At 33.4% G+C, this 5,390-nt stretch overlaps 2 non-coding genes across 2 annotated transcripts; one reads left to right on the top strand and one right to left on the bottom strand.

The window, feature by feature from the left end:
• Window positions 1–3,992: 3,992 nt before the first annotated feature.
• Window positions 3,993–4,066, bottom strand: TRNAI-AAU (transfer RNA isoleucine (anticodon AAU)). The gene has a single exon. It is a non-coding gene; the product is annotated as a tRNA-Ile (tRNA).
• Window positions 4,067–4,903: 837 nt separating this feature from the next.
• Window positions 4,904–4,977, top strand: TRNAI-AAU (transfer RNA isoleucine (anticodon AAU)). Its single transcript has one exon. It is a non-coding gene; the product is annotated as a tRNA-Ile (tRNA).
• The last annotated feature ends 413 nt before the right edge of the window (window positions 4,978–5,390 follow it).

The raw sequence follows: 5,390 nt of genomic DNA, 5'->3' as shown, positions 1-5,390 counted from the left end.
AAGTATCGTCAGGCAACTAAGGTAATGAGGTATCCATCTACAAACGGAAGCCATTCTCTAGACAGTTTCCTTTGTTGGAAGAAAAATTAGGGGGTGGGGGATAGTCCCACTTCTGCTCAGATCTCGTCTGAAAAATGCTCCCAAAATTCAATTACGTCTGCCAAAATACAGCCCACAGAGGCTTTTTTTTTTTTTTTTTTTTTTTTTGGCTGTTTTAGAATTGAAGTTCACAACAGAGGATAGCCAGCATATTATGTCTGTTTATTGGATATGCTTCGTGGCTGTCTTGTTTGTTTCAGAAATAACAAATCTTGCATATTCGTATAACAAGGGATTACTCACTTTTAGCTGAAAAGATCCTTATGTATAAAGGTTTTTGGCGTCCTACATACATTCAGCCACAGAACTTTCCGAACAAAAGACATTGTCAATACCAACTGAACTACGAAGAATCGTCACGCAGAAGCCAAGAAAGATATTAAGAAAAAAAAAAAAACGGAAAAACAAGAGAATAAAGTATGAGAATATTAGAGTGGGGAAGGAGAAATAGCATGGAGAACTAAAAAACAGGAAAGAAAAAAATAGATATAGTTGGGAATAAAAGAGGAAGCGACAAAGATAGAGAGATAGAATAATGATAGCAAGAGAGAGGGTGGAGAGATGATCATACCATAATCTTTTAATTAAATGTTGGTCAGCTGCTTTCCTCCCCCCTTCACGATTTTCCTTTTCATGCTAAACATTCCCAATCCTGCATTCAAATTAATTTCGCAGTATTACAAGTGTGTACAGATCGGAATCCATTGTGGCGTACGTAACCCAGTTATCTCTTGCTAACAACACACGCTCCAGTTTGCAGTGGAAACAGATAAAACATCTTTAGTGGGTTGGTGCCACTCCGTCACCTGAACGTAAGTCTACCCCCTTGACAAACGTCTTATCATCGCAATGTTTGACATGTATGTGTCGTTTAGCGGTTCTTGAAGAAGTAGGGACAATATTCACAGTAGGGTCCTAACCTAGTTTGCATAATCTTCCCTACAGAACACGGACAATAGCTGTTATCTATAATGAGACAGTCACTCACACAGTCTCATTACTCTACATCCGGTTAACTGACTATTCAATACACTAAGAAAACTGGAGTACATTTTCTTACTGCACATTTGATTGTTTATTTATTGCGTTATTCATTTGGTGCAATCATTATGAATTGGCTTCGAAACGTGCTATGTATTGTTCTACTTGTGACGCGGTTCTGAAATGACAAGCTGATTCTATTTTAATATTGTAATCCACATCGTTGTTATGGCAACAGTATTTATACTCTCCTACCAGTAATCTTCACCTGTATACAAATAAAATAGGCTTTACTTTGCTAACTATTCAGCAAATGTTTTAAAACTGTTGGATGTTGGCCTACTTTGTATGTTGTTCATTAGTATTTAAATCCGATGAAAGAAGCAAATCTTATATAGCATAGGTGTCAGAATGTGAAACAAACTTCTTAAAAGCCAAATACTCTTGAATGTCTCATAAGGAATTCTTTCCTATGTGCGTAAATGCAACAGAACAGTAATAAAACCAAATTAAGCAGGTTAGCGCGCAGTCTCAATAATATCAATAAATCGAGTCCAGCGTTACCAAACTCGAGAATTGGGAAATAATTTCTTTAAGATAATGACGTATTACAATAAACATTTATGAAAGGTCAAATATTGATGAAAAATCTATTGAAATAACAAACAAATTTATATTAAAAATATTGAATTACATATAGAATTATTTAACGAAATATATTATTTTTTAAATAGTTAAGTATAACTTACTAATTAAATCATAATGATTATTTATAATGTATTAATTATTTAATACAAATTTGTAGTAAAAGGTTTTGCATTTATTATTAATATTAAACTAACCATGAATAATTAAACTTAGGAGATTGTGATTGTTGCGTTATCTATACACTGACTAATCTGCAATTTGGTATGGAGCAAAAACCTACTGTTGCTATGGAAACAGAGATAATGTTTCTATGGAAACGGTAGTTTGCTAGGGTGATAGTGAAACACTACCATCCCGATCATTGTTTGTCTGAAGTAGTTCGAACGCATTTTGAACGCGTTCGTTTATTGTAGAATGTAAAAAAAAATTAATTTAACTTATCACCTAGATTTATTTAAATTTAAATAACTCTCGGTGATAAGTATTTCGCGAAACCACCTGCCATTTGAGTTATACAAATGGGATCTGCTTATTACACAACTCCAGTAAATCCAAAACAGTATAAATAACCCAAGGGTGGACTACTGTTTTTAAATCGCATTCTCTTCCTCCATGTTTCTACATACTAAGGACGTATCTGGGTTAATTAAGAAAGCTAATGGGATTCATTAAACAGCGAAGGCTTTCTTGCGCAAGACGCATGCTGAAATCGATGTTTTAAAGGAAACTGTTTTACTTGTAAGAAGGAAGGTGGGCTTGGAAGTCAATTTGAGCCACACCAGCAAACGAAAATAAAATAATTAATAACAGAAAAATCCGTATTAATCATTAGCTTATGGGAGCGGTTCTCAACGTGCAAGTTTCAACATAGTCACAACCGCATCACTGGTTACGTCATCCCACCCGATAGCTGAAATAGGAAAAGTACTTTCTTATATGAATCCAACACACGAAAAGTTGTTAACCTATTACTTAGTATCGTGGGTATAATAATCCGCAGAAGCTGACAAGCTGAAGTATCGCATTAAAATGAGTTCTATTTTTATAAAAGGCAAGTCCATGCATATTTTTATTGTTAACTTTATGATCCAAATGCTTCTGGTGTTCTCCAAATTTTTCTTATAATCAAAAGTGTTCCGTGATTTCGAAAAGGTTAAGAACCACTATATTAGATTATAATTTGTAAAGAAAAGATAATACGTATTTAATTTAAACTGAAATATTTTGATTTTTAATTGACCAGTGATTTATAAACATACAATGCCAACAAGTTTCGCCAACGAAGCTGTTCGGCTTCTTCAGGGCTTATAACGGTAAGAGAAAACTCAAAGTGGCTAATACAAAGAAAATGGAGTAACACTATCGTATAAATTAAAAAAAAATTTAAACAAACGTGTAACATTACACGCTTTGAGCGTGTTGTATTAGTATTAGTCACTGTTTTGAGAGCACGTTCTGTAGTTATGAGAGAAATGAAATTCCTGCAATTGAACGATCTTATTAAGATTTTCCATATGTCAGCTATTATCATTCCTTGGTTTCTGTTAAGATTGTGAAGAAGCCGAACAGCTCCGTTGGCGAAACTTGTTGGCATTGTATGTTTATAAATCACTGGTCAATTAAAAACCAACCTAAACATATTTCAATTTAAATTATCTAATTGAGTGACCAAATATAGTTTAACAATGAATACGTATTTAGTTTTACAAATCATATTAACTAGGAAAATTCCTCTGCCTCCAGTCTTGGGTGAAGAAAAGATTTTCACTTAACTAGTCACTATACATGGAGGCTTATTTAAAAGAACATTTTATGAAATGTTAGGCTAATAATTCGTGTGTTTTTTCTCTCTTTTATCGTTAGTTATACAACACTAAAGAAAAAAATCAAATCATTCCTGACGCTGATTTGTGATTTTATTCAGAAACGGATTCTCATATAACATCAATATTGCATGAAAATGTAAAATTTTGGGTTCAATTTAAGATACCATCAGAATTCTAAACTAAACGATAAATATTTAAGTAGAAACATCGAAAGCAAAAGAATTTAAAAGATCAGCAAGCTGTCGAAACAACTATGATGTAAAAACAGTCTTCACAATGGGGTCTGAGTCTGAAACCAATTCACTAAGTCCTTATATCTGATCAAGAGATGGCTTGAAATTTGAGTCTTCAAATAACACGGAAACTGATGCTACTGGACAAAACTACTCTTCAAACAGTAAAACTGATTGATTGTAATGTACATGTAATAAAATTGAGTGGCTCATATGGGGATCGAACCCACGACCTTCGCGTTATTAGCATGACGCTCTAACCAACTGAGCTAACAGGCCTTTATGAAATTTCCAAACATATGTTTTAAAGTTTTCATTAAAATTGAAAAAAAAAATGATGAAGATCTTTGGTACTAATCTTTTTTGAATTATTTTGTTTTTATTTTCAAAGTCCATGCTATGCTACATTACTAAGACGCATGTTGTTAGTTCAGTAAATATCTAAATTTATCTTTTTCATATTCGATTATAAAATTAGCTAAAATTATTGAGCGAACCAATAGTTGTAGTATAATGCATTTGTTCCTTCCCAAATACGCAAGACATCGTCCACGTATCTATCGTAAAATGAGATGCATGTCAGTTGCGGAAAGCGGAGCAGGATTCCAAGTGGACCAGGAACATTAATTCCCAAAACTTGGCTTCAACGGATTAGGTTATAGAGGGATAATTCGAAATAATTTTTTTTTTCTTTTTTAAGAAAGGAATGCAAAATGATCGACTTTGGGAGTAGTGTCTAAATATGGGAATGAAGCTTGTAACTGTATCTGTAACACCTCCTTCGAAATAACACGGATTCAAGTCTGGCAGCACGCAACGAACATTTATAATGGATTTGAAAATCCATTAAAATCAATGAATTTTTAACATTTAAGTCAACATTGGTTGAAATTAAGAAATGGAAGGATTTTATCTCTGTCGTTTTTACCCTAAACTTATCAGGCAGACTTGCTAAGAATACATTTTATATTCTTTGATTCTATTTCTAGTCACTGTTGATTAGAACAGCTGTCGTCAATGAAATTTAGTACCCAAATCGTAATTAGACTTTTTTTTTTTCCCATATTAAAGAACAGAAGTCATTACAATGAAGGTGTCGGGTAGCAGATGTGCAATGGCCTGTTAGCTCAGTTGGTTAGAGCGTCGTGCTAATAACGCGAAGGTCGTGGGTTCGATCCCCATACAGGCCAGTTTTTTCTTTGCCGATTATATTATATTCGGTCAATGATGCAGTCTAAAGAATTAAATTTTGCCCAAGAGCATCGACTACAGTTTTATTTATTTATTTATTTTTACAATTTCCATAATAGAAATGCTAATGTGCGATTATCAGTTAATGAATGTCAAACTCAATTAGACTTCATGCCGTGTAGTGTATAACTCAAAAATGTCTGCAGGTAACACGTAGAATTTTAAAGACAGTTCCAAAAAGTAATTCAAAAGAACATGGGTTTATAATAAAAAAAAAAGTACCTAATTAGTTTTTGGGGATAAAAAACCTTACAATTGGTCCTGAATAAATGGCAAAAAGACAAGAAGATTGGAAGAATAAAGCACTCCATATTGGAAGGATGGTAGGAGTGATGTCAAGAGTATTTATGAA

Source organism: Typopeltis vanoorti, chromosome 21, assembly GCF_054136105.1.
Source record: "Typopeltis vanoorti isolate ZY-2024b chromosome 21, IOZ_Tvanoo_1.0, whole genome shotgun sequence".
NCBI lineage: Eukaryota > Metazoa > Arthropoda > Arachnida > Uropygi > Thelyphonidae > Typopeltis > Typopeltis vanoorti.
The sequence above is the reverse complement of the archived record's forward strand: the minus strand, read 5'-3'. Positions and strand labels throughout refer to the sequence as shown.